This window comes from Bacillus rossius, chromosome 1, assembly GCF_032445375.1.
Source record: "Bacillus rossius redtenbacheri isolate Brsri chromosome 1, Brsri_v3, whole genome shotgun sequence".
Taxonomy (NCBI): domain Eukaryota; kingdom Metazoa; phylum Arthropoda; class Insecta; order Phasmatodea; family Bacillidae; genus Bacillus; species Bacillus rossius.
This window is the reverse complement of record NC_086330.1, coordinates 53,470,092-53,482,062: the sequence shown is the minus strand read 5'-3', so window position 1 is coordinate 53,482,062 and position 11,971 is coordinate 53,470,092. Positions and strand designations below refer to the sequence as shown.

Genomic DNA, 11,971 nt, shown 5'->3' with positions numbered 1-11,971 from the left:
TCATCTGTCAACACTCCTTGCTTACAGCATATACACACCGTTCAGTGTCCGTTCGAGCTGAATTACCTGTTGTTCCTATTGTGCGAAATTCTGTTCTAAACACATGACTTTAACTTCGAACTGAATTATGATTTTGTCGATTTTCTTCTTCATTTCTTCTTGAGCAGCAACTATTTCATTTCGTATCTCTTCTTGAACCCTCTTCATTTCTTCTTGGTTCTTCTTCATGTTTTCAATCTCAGTCTTGATAGCATTTTTTTTATCTAGTCTTGGCTATTTTATTCTTTATCTCTTCTTTGTTACTCGCCATTTTATTATTTATTCCGGCCAATAAAGTCAATTTATTTTTATGTTCGTCTGCCACCATCTTTCATGTCCACATACTCTACCAGCCTACCATTACTGTCTTATGACCACACTGTAACACTAACCTAAACCTCCACTAAAACTGACGTCGTCCGGCCGAAGGACACCCCAAAGCCCGACCTGCAACCGCCAGTATCCGACCCCGCTAACGGAACGCACCCCTAGCCATGGCCCTCCCGAGTCAGGCGAGCCCCTGAGGACCAGGTAGAACCAAGGGCCATGCATAATTAATCAAATATTATACCCCAATTCATTAAATATCAGACCTAATTTAATAGTTATGCCACTTTTTATTAAAACCCCCACCCAAGGAAAGTGCGACGCAGGAATGCCCGCGTCACTCACGTGTGAAATTACGTTAATACATTTGTGAGTGTCTCCCTTGCGGCCTTCAGCCTTAATTAATTATAGTAGTGTGTTGACGTGGATATTATCTCCCTGTTTTTATGTGTGACTAGCCACTAGAGCAGTCAGCAAGTGACGAATAGTTTCTGATGTGACTTTTAATATTTAAACTTAATTTACATAATTTTACTAACCATAATTATTAAAGAGTATCTGTAAATCAGATTAGTTATTAATCATTAATGTGTAAATTTAGAGCTGCTCTCAGCTTCTTGTTATTAAAATAATTTCCGAATAATGGAACTTTAGCAACTCTGAAGCGAGAGAACGCTGAGACCTTCCCTTGCGCCAAGGGCAAACGCCAGTACCGAGCGACTCGTGGACCGGGGCGGAATTGCATTCCATGGGGAGTCATCGCCCTTTGTCGCCACTGAACATTATTATTGGTAACTATAGTCATTTAAACCAAATATTTTTCTGTTGCGTAAACTCCCCGTGTGTACCCGGCCTAACCCAGCCGATTCACAATAAACTCCCTGCACTAGACATTACGCGGGGCAGTTCACCATACGGCATGGGCCGACTCCCGCTACAAGTGAATTTTTGTTAAATGTCGAGTGCACAGGCACCGGAGACAGCTACGCATAGAACTTGCATCTAATTTAATTGTGGACCGTGGTTCACACAGGCTGACCCGGGTGCCGCCACACTAGCAATTCTTGGGATTGGCTGTCTCCAATCAACCTCTCCCTTAATCTCGACTGGCGTGAGGGCTTACATTAGTAACAGTGCGTCAGAGCACTCAGTGTTAATTCAATGTAATTTCGTAGGATGATTCAATGTACATCGTGTAAATGTAAACTGTAATTGTAACTGTTCGACCCATTAAATGTCCACTCCGCACACTCCATGCGCGCCATGTCACCGACAGTATAAAGTTCTAATTCGTGTCTATTATTGTGTTGTGTCTCCCTAGCACAGCTAGGAATCAGTATGTTATGCTGCACAGGGCCTGTGACGTGTTAACAGTCAGGGATTCCTCCAACAGCACAATTCGCCGACGGTCCTAGCGTGCCACGCAGGGGTAATTCACCCACAGAATCCAAATTTGGTTAGACGCAGAGCTAGCCTGGCGCCCTCCCGGACACATTTTCACTAAGAGCCAGTTTTCCCACTAGGATACACGCCCGGTCTCGAACACGAGAACCTGGACAATGGCAAAACTAACACTAACTTTACTGTTACTACACTCAAAACTAACTACAGTTCCTAAACTAACTCAATTGTCGAATAACTTATTTTGTAAAAATATTTTATTTTTTTAATTATATTTAAAAACAGGTCACTAAATATATTAATAATGGCTACTTCTGACATCAAAATTACGGTTATAATGTGGGGATAACGGTTGGGCTTATAAGGGATAGCCAAATTAATTAGTACAGTTGTATTTATTATTATATAAATTTAATTACTGCAATCAAGATTTCTGTCTACAACAATTAGTCTTACAATGATCATTGAAACACATTTCACTGGAGCTTGGCTCGATAGTGGCTCGTTCTTTTGTCTGCTTCTTTCTGCTTCCTTCGCAAATTCACTCACACCGTGCCACAGCACAGTCCTCAAACATCGCTCGTTGCATCCGACTGGTTCACCAGACCTTCTCGAAGGTATCTCCTTCCGATAGGTCAAGCTCGCTCACCAAGGACCACTTGCCCTCTTCACCTCTCGCTGATCGCACGGCTATTGCCAATTTCACTCCCAGTAGGGAGACTTTCTCCCATACGCTCAACACTCTCCGAACCTTCGGAACTTCTGTGGAGGCAGCGTCGTCAATTATATACCTGTGGCGTCCTCGAAGGGAGAGAGCGGCTGTGATGTACCGTGTCATCCCGGGCCCATTCGATGCCCATAACATCCACAACAGCGACGCTTATTCACGTCACTTCTCGCGGCGGCCTCTGTAAGCCCGGAATTCCCAGGCCATTAAGGTGTAAATAGCCGAGGCTGGTAGCAGAGGGAGTGCGTAGCGAGGACCCTTGTAATCAGGCCAGGCACTTGACGGCGCATGACAGCAGTGGCTGTGTGGGTCGCCAGCCAGCCCTGAACCAGGCGCACTTCGCGGTTATCTCTGTGTTCGTAACAATATATTAGAAATAATTGTTTGGATATACTTGGATATGTGTATGTACATACATGCAAAGAAGAGTTTATGTTATTTTGTATTTCTGACACTAATTTTCTAGAATTGGCACTCTTCTAAATATTTATTAAATCATGAATATTATATTTTTGAGTTCCTCTCATTCGATTTTATGGTTGCTAAACAGCTGTTGTCCCTTTGGCCCTAAGTCCCACGGTCCACAACGAAACTCGCCCTGTGAAAGTCGTTTTTGTCCGAGTAGCTCCAGCCGGAGAGTGGCGAGTTCAGGCCTAACGTGGTCGGGACCGGAATATGCGGGACGGGGGAAGAGTTTAGGAGAGGTTGGAGACATGGACAAAGGCGGTAGGAACAAGATGTCTCGCTCGGTTCTGCAGACGAGATTTATTAATGGAAAGCCTAATCGCAGCCTGGCCAACCATGTCGTGAGACAGACGTTTCTTCCATGCCGCGACCCGGACTCCATAATTACAATAGAATGACATATCCCGGCAACAGCGTCCAGTGCTGGAGTGGTGTGAGGTGGGGTGAAAGGCCCCCCTGGGCATAGTGCACTCACACGTCGCCGAACAGCTCCTGCAGGCAGGGAGTGCCCAATGCTTTGAGTGGCTATGGAGGGGAGGGGTCCGGTAAGGAACGAGGAAGGGGTATCATTCGGAGCCCTAGAACGAGCTCGCGAAGCCCGCACCAAGGGGGTGGAGAAGTAGGGATCCTAGAGCGGGCTCCCAAGGGCCACTCCAGGGAAAGGGAATCTAGAGCGAGCTCCCACAGGCTACGCCCGAAGGCAACTCCAGAGGAGTAATGATAAGGGGGGGGGGTGGTTGAGAAGGGGAGAGCAGAATGCAATAAGCCAAAATCCAAATTCCTGTATTGTTTTCTCCTAGATTTCGCTGGAGGTAGGAATCTCTGGCTAGGTAAATTTATACCTAGCTTAAATGCAACTCCTCCATACAATACATTATAAACAGGTCTTCATTTGTCTCCCCAGTAACCCGCAATCAAGAACACTATTTAGTTATTTCGACCACAAATCACTGACAAGCATCGTACATTGTACATTAATTATAAAATACATACGCACTGTAATAAATGTCTATAATACTTGATGCCATCTAGGTTTGGGTTGCGGTACCACTCGTCGCCTATATCCCAAAGCTTGCGTAGAGAAGCCTGTGGGATACTGCTTTCTTTGGGAGGCGGCCATGTTGGTTTCAGAGGGGAGCATGTCGCACTCGCACAAGGGGCCGAGGCCAATTGCAGGACACGACAAGTAAACAGAACGCGGTGCTGTAGGGCAGCTGATGACAGCCCCATGATATGCAAAGCTGATTGCGGAAACTCGACAGTGCGTAACGTGTTCGAGACGTGAGACTTATCGTGGAGCGGAGCGGCGCATGTCTGCTCCTCGTGGCAGCTAGACAGCGACTGACTTTCCGCTCGCCCGCGCGCGCCGCTACGTCCGGGTGGCGAAGGGAGAAGGGGAAGCCAGCACGGGAGACGTGTCCGTGGAAGGCCAGGTGGCGGGTCTACAAACGAATACACAAGCACTGAAATAACACTGTACAATTAACTATAAAAATACAAATACAATACTAATTACAAAATAAAATACATAAATCACACAGATACATGGCCGTCCGTGAGCAGTCCTTATCCAGACGTAGGGCACACGCGGGTGCATCCCTAACCTATACACTACACCGCACTGCACTGAACTGCACCAGTAATGCAAGAGAGGGGGCTGACAAGGCATAATGGCCTGAAGGAGCCGGGGAGACACTTGGTTCGACATCACAGCAATGAGATATTTTAAGTAAAATAATAATTCACTGTTTGGAAAATTTAATATGGTTAGTTTTGTTTTCCTATACTCTAAAATACCTTTTTTGATGTTTTCTTATTTTTTTTAATGAACACGGATAATTTTAATTAATTTTTTTTAAATTTTATCATGTTTCACGGAATTATTTACGAAAGAAACTTGACGTCCCCTCGTCCTAGGTCCCTAGGTCTCTGTCGTAGAATGTCCTGAAACTCGCCCCAATTGCCAGCATAGCTCCAGTCGGAGAGATAGTGGAGTTCAGGCCAACGTGGCAGGGACCGGAAAACGTAGGACCGGGAGGGATTCTTGTAGAGGTTAGAGGATCTGGCAAAGGTAGTATGGAAAAGAAGTTGTCCGTTTCCACGATCGGGTTTATTCTGCTGAAGCCCTTTCGTAGCCTGGCCGATACGTTGCGAGGCGAACTTTCTCCCTTGCCGCGACCCGGACTCCCAAATTACAAAATAATGAAGACGCGATCTTCATTTATTACTGGAATGCCTATCACAGCCTGGACGGCCACATAGTGTGACGGACGTTTCATCCACGCTGCGACCCGGACTCCGTAACGTGTTCTCGCGGAGCTGAGCGAAGCAGGTCTGCTCCGCGCGGCAGCCAGACAGCAACTGACTCCTCGCCCACCCGCGCGCCGCTACGCACGGGCTGCTGTGGGGGGAAGGGGAAGCGGGCCGGCGTGGGAGAAACGCAAACTCGCGGCAGGCCAGGTTTCGGTTCTACACGTTACACAAGCACTGCAATAACATTACATACATAAGATAAAAATACAAATACAAATGAATGACACAATACAATACACAACATGATACAAAATACGTTGGCGGTCCAGGGCTCACACGGGTGCGGCCCTGATCAAAAACACTATCACTGTACTGGTAATGCAAGAGAGGGCTCTGACGAGTCATAGCGGCCTGAAGGAGCCGGGGGGACACTTGGGTCGACGTCAAACTATTAAAAATATTCAGGTTTAAATTTAATTATTTTTCATTGTTCAAGGTTGTATAATCTGTATCGTATTTATAGTTAGGTCATTTTTCATCATTAAGTCAAAATAATTTTGTCGATTTTTAAAACATGTTTCAATTATCAATAAACTGTTTTCATTCAAATATATGGAGTGTAAATTCATTAACCTACGACAACAAGATTTCAAACGACGAGCGATAATCTGTGTCGTTGATCGCCTATGATAATACATGTGATTTTGAATATCGTGGGCGTTTTTCAGGCTAAGCCGCTAGGATCGTTGCAGTCAGTTGTGGCTAGCGATCAGAATGTTAAATGGCCTAAGTTTCCTATTTTGTATTACTCCAATATTTGCATTTAATTTAAAAAACAAAATGGCGTTGTATTAATAGTTAAATGTGTGGGAGGGAAGCAAATATAAATTAAATGCAGAGGACGTAATGCAGTTTTGTTATGTGATTGTGAATTTATTGGCTGTATATCCTGAATACTGTTATAGTCAGTGTGGCAATATTGTGCGACGTAATTTTAGTTTGAATGCCTAAACTATTAATTATTTATTGCAATGAGTGAAGAACTCCAGGAATTTGAACCTACTTGTAATAATTTTTAATTTGTTTGAATTTGTTGATCTGTGATTCGTGCGTGCAATTTAGGTAATTATTTAAACGTTCATCCTGTTTTATTATTTCAATACGAAAAGTTTGATGGTTGTCAAAATACTAATTACGAAGGTGAAACTATAAATTCATTTGTCAGGTTGTTTCTAAGTCAAGTAGCACTTTTCTACGATATCATTTTGTTATAATTAGACAAGTTATTGAGCTGATTTATGTTGTCACTTGCTTTCACTTAAACCTAGGCTACATTTTTGATAGCTTGCAGGCAATACGTAATTAATTTGCACAGTTACGTACAGCACACAAGTGGAAGCTACATTCGCACGCGACACAGCAGTTTAAATCATTCCAACAGATTTTTCCCTCCTGTGTCTAAATTTTCCATTTGAAATATTTGAATTATGTGAGCTATTTACAAATGCAGTGGTTCACCTAAATCAATTTATTAAATTCGACCGTTTTGTTTTTACGTTTAAAAATTATCAGCAAAGATTTCCTTGCAAACAAATACATATTCAAATAAGTTTCACTCTTTATGCTGATTAGTCGCAAACTCGGAAATCGGCGCACAGAACGTAGAGAAGTTAAAAGTTTCGTAAACTTTCTGTGCATAGTGTGCATGCAGTTTTGCTAATTGTGTACAATTTTCCAATGTGGCGGCTGCTATTTGTATGTGTACATTAAACTTCTGTGCATCTGTGCTGTACTTACGTGTGATGTTATAAATGTAACCCAGTTTTTAACCTTTGCTCTTTTTTGTTGTTTTGATAGTGCCCTTTCTTTGGTAAACAAAGATTAAATTTAATGTTATACAGTTGACAGCTTACAACATAATTTTAATTGTAACCATTTCCAGTTTTCAAATCAAAGGTGAAAATCTCTGTATGTAATTCATGCCCGTTTTTTACAATTACTTACTGATGTAAAAAAATATGGATCTAGTCAACCAGATGCTTTACTCAGTCACCTAAGGGAGAAATGTTTAAAGTTACTGCTTTTTTTTTTTCAGAAGTTTTTTTTATGTACTACTTATGTTGATTATTAGTTAATTATCCCACAGAAAGTTATTTTCAATTTTCTACTGGATAATGAAAATACAAACTTAGTTATTAATGCGAAGGGCAATGAAGGACAGGGAAATTGTAGGATAAGATGCATTAAAAGCCAGAAAGTATCAAGAATAATTGTTTTTAAATAGCAGTACCAAATTATTTTTAGTGTTTTTAATATTTTTCATCAAAATTTCTAATTTTTAATTTTAGTTCACCACACAATTACAAAATGTATTATTACCATGGAGACCACATTCACAAACAAAGTGGCTCTCCTTCAGAGTTCCTGGCATCTTATATTTAGTGTTTCATAATAATACGTTTTAAGTTCGAGCATGTCAGTTCTGATCACATGTTTCAACTAATGAAACTGTGTTAAAAATTTTACACATTAAAAATACCCAATAAACCAAAAAATAAATATATAACAACTAAAGACTTCTTAAAAACACATCAAAAACAAATAAATTCTGAAAGCTTTTTTTTTTGTAAAAAAAAAATCGTGAATTTTTTTTTTTTACCTCGTGGCATGATTTTGAATAGTTCTCCAAGTGATAATTCAAGTAGTTAATTTCTTTAATGAGAAGTAGATAGGTTTAGATTAGCAAAATTTAAATACTGTAAAAGTCTTAAATAGTCTAAATGGTTTGTTTGGTTAGTTTTGTTGTGCATTAATATACTATAAAATAGTAGGTAAGGTTTTTTTTTTGTGTTAGCTTCATTTTAAGCTGTAGTTCCCAACTCATTCAAATTACCTATTAAGTATTTTAATGTTGTTACTAATAACCCTTCAAATTGCCAACATTATTTTTAATAATTTTAAATATTAGCTAACATAATTGTCCATGCTATTTTAAAGTGCTTGTAATTTTCAATATAGCTAACCTTACCAACCCGACCATTCTCACATCATCACAGTATTTGTAATGTATGTAGATAATCTAACCTAACCACTTGTTAAAATTGCTAACTAGGTACTTGAAGTATCACAATGCCTTCTTAGAGAATATTCAAAAATATGGCAAGAAGTTTTGGCTTTTTTTGATTAATTGTTTAAGGTTTTCTTTTAAAAACACTTAAAATAACATCAATTATTTTATTAGTTTAAATTTTATTAAATTTATATATATATATATATATATATATATGTGTGTGTGTGTGTGTGTGTGTATGTATATATATATATATATATATATATATATATATATATATATATGTGTGTGTGTGTGTATATATGTATATATATATATATGTGTATATATATATATATAACCACTTTGTACATATTATTGACTTGTTTTGTGAAATTATTTACATACAAGTATTTACATATAAGATAAAGGTACAGTGAAAAATCATAAACAAACCAACCTATAAACAATCCTTTGCAGTTAAAAAATTATTTGTTGTATTTTATGCCACTTTCGGCAAAACACTTTGTAGCTTGTTAAATCTGTCAGTAAAATTTATTTCAGATTTCATCCCAAATTCATTGCAGCCAGGAACTTCTTAAGAGGCCGTGTCACAAATTTGCGCTCCTATCTATATCAATGTTATTTTAAAAGGCAGTTTTTCTCAAAGTCTATAAGAGGTAGGGGCCGGAAATTTTGCCTACTGAAAGTATACAATACATTTAACATAACCGCTTTTTTCAAATTTATTTATCATATCATATATTATTTCTGTGATGAAAATAATATTATCAATATTTTGATTTGTCCAGATACATTGAAATTTTGCTTATATTTATGATTATTTAGCAAAAACTGAAAACGCCATTGAAATGTATTGCACATTACCTTCCGATCAGTGTTTTCATGATCATGATGGGTTTATAAACCTGGGTGTAATCAAGTCTTTAACTATTACATGACAACATTTATACTTAATAATTTGGAGATATGCCTTTTCTATCCTCAGCCTCTGAGCTTTTACTATCTGGTCTGGCGACCGACCTGACACTCTTCAACCACCCCAGGGGTCTCCGATTACACATCTTATCAAAAAAAAAAAGCTGTTCGTTCATTTGTTTTTGTGTTCGAGCGAAGGTTTACTTCTCCATTAGTGCCACAGAATTCACACATTTATGCCAAGGGAATATTCCGCTGATGTGACGCCATACGAATGTATTATTCGCGACCATACAACTTTTTTGTTTGTCATCGGGAAAATGACGCCGCAGTTTGATTTTTTGTGGTGATATAAAATAAATTTTCTTGGAATGTTCATTTTAAATTGAGCATTTTTAAATGTCAGCGTAGAATATGCTTATCTGCCCATTTTGTTTCTTTCCATAATAATGAGTAAAGTTAACATTGTCATAGACATTTTATTATATTCGTTTGCCGTCCAAGTACAAATGTAACACTATATCGCACGTAATTATATTTTTTTACTAATTTGTTAGTTGTCATTTTATTTAAGTTATAAATAACATTAATAAAAATTATTACTTAATAGTCCAGAATAGAGATTGAGTTATTATTCATTTAATAGGGGTTTAAAATATGGTACTACATACATATTTATATTATCTTGTTGTCTTCTTTGTAACTTTACTGGAAGAATGGCATTTGGTATGTATGTTAACTCACAATGAAAATACTTCAGAAGTACTCAATTAACAGTGAACAACCTAGGGCCTATACTAATTTCATTATGTTCATGAAATATAATTGATATTACTAATAATGAACTGTATGTGTTTTGCGTAGAGATATCGTACAAACTGTATGTGGTACAGACCAACATTAGCTAAGACTCTGTAAATAAGTAATTTCAGTTAATGTGTAGAGAATATTAAAAGTTAGAAATAATGATATATATAAAACAATGCAGAGTTATCAGCATAAAAATAGAAGTTGTTTTTACGTAGCGCCTACTGGAATGTATATTTTGTGTTGAATTATGTGGTATGATTAGTATTCTCTTATTGTAAGTGTGTTTTGTTAAAATCTTATAAAACATCACTTACTGTTGAAGGATTTTCATTTTTTTTGTGATGATCTTACTTAAAAAAGTTTTAATTATATTACACATGTATATTTTAAAAGCATTTTAATGTATACTTATAGAATTGTAATAGGCTTTATACGGACTCTCACGATGCATGTGAGCATCTATAATTAATAGAGACCGGAAAAATTCGCGGATTCATTCGGCGATAGGCTAGAAGTCAAATACATATACCTTTTAGATGATTTTGCTATTGGCTTACTGTTCATCTGGACGAATCTCAACCAATTATAAAACACCAACCAAAGAAGGATCGAATCACAGACAAACAAGCTGAGACGACTAACAAGTCAGCAGCAAATGAACTGCCGTTATTTGCCCGAGTGTACAGGGGAATGTGCAGTCTATCCTGAAGGCCGTCGAAACCGCGAATTTTTCCGGTCCCTAATCTACATCAATATTATGGCCGTTTCACAAGATCAAATATTTATTGAATTCAATCTGTTTCATTCATTGTACATGATTTTCGATATGTACATTGAATTCAATACAAATTGAAGATGTTACTCAACTAAGCTTATTCTTATTAACTTATAAGTATTTTGTTTGTTCAGTACATAAAAGTAAAAGATTCGTTATTATTTAAATAATGAGCATCTTTAAGCAATAACGTTTTCAAAATATTTACATAAACATAATGGAATATATTTTTTAAATACTTTATATCTACGATCACATCAACGGCAGTATTATGTAATGAATGAGGTAATGAAATATCTTGAAAGGATATTTTCTTCTCTGTAAAGTAAATTTGTAATGCAGCCCTCTTAATGTTAGTCTTGTGAGTTATTTCGTCTTCTAATATGCTACAGCAATGTATAAAATTAAGTTTTGTTAGTGTTTTAGTCTTGTGTAATGTTAAAGTGTAATGTGATAAATTCAATAATTTTTTTGTAAGTTCGTATTCATAAAGGTAGGCTACATATCGTATTAAGATAAATAGTATAATATTTGTAAATTTAAATTCTTTGAAACAACGTCGATAAGAGGTTCACCTACCTCTGTTAAACTGTATGATGGTGCATTGTAAAATATTAGGTAGTCTGACTTAAGTGAGATTGTATTTAGATTGTGTGTGATGCATATGCAATATCTAAGCATATGCATTTATGTTATTATCCTTTTAAAACGTTACATGATGAATTTCGTATACTTTTTAATGTCAACTAACATTATTTATCACGGACTATTACATCCAGATAAAGAATAATTACCACATGTTTGAAGATTAATTGTATTCCGATACGTTTAAAGTATTAAAATTTTTAGATTCGACTCATACCATAGTTGTATAAGTGAGGTTTCTTGATTCTGAATCCCTGCATCCGCAATTTCCTAGTGAGCCGCCGGTCAGATTGTCATCCTCTCAGATTGTCGAGGAACCAGATACATTTTTCGTCGAGTAAACTCGAGCTGTCAACCTTCCCACTAATCCTGTGATAAGGGTATAGTAGCTTTATCACGCGCTGCGGCTACAGTTCCTTCGGTTGAAAAAGCCACTAAATCTCACTGTTAAAAGAGAGAACTTCTAGAGCAGAATATTGGAAATAAACATTTACTGACACGGCCTCTTAAGACATTTTCTGAAAACCTAAATCAATAAAAC

The 11,971-nt window shown here is 37.8% G+C and overlaps 1 protein-coding gene across 2 annotated transcripts in view; it reads left to right on the top strand.

Annotated features, from left to right (window-relative positions):
• The first annotated feature begins 6,024 nt into the window (after window positions 1–6,024).
• The window catches only part of LOC134536130 (GTPase-activating protein and VPS9 domain-containing protein 1), a 173,520-nt gene continuing 167,573 nt past the window's right edge, over window positions 6,025–11,971 (top strand). Inside the window, exon 1 of one of the 2 annotated variants that reach the window (XM_063375727.1) lies at window positions 6,025–6,334. The gene's annotated coding sequence lies outside the window, so the exon portion shown is untranslated. The remainder of the gene's footprint in view (window positions 6,335–11,971) is intronic. The other variant, XM_063375719.1, reaches the window with a different exon arrangement.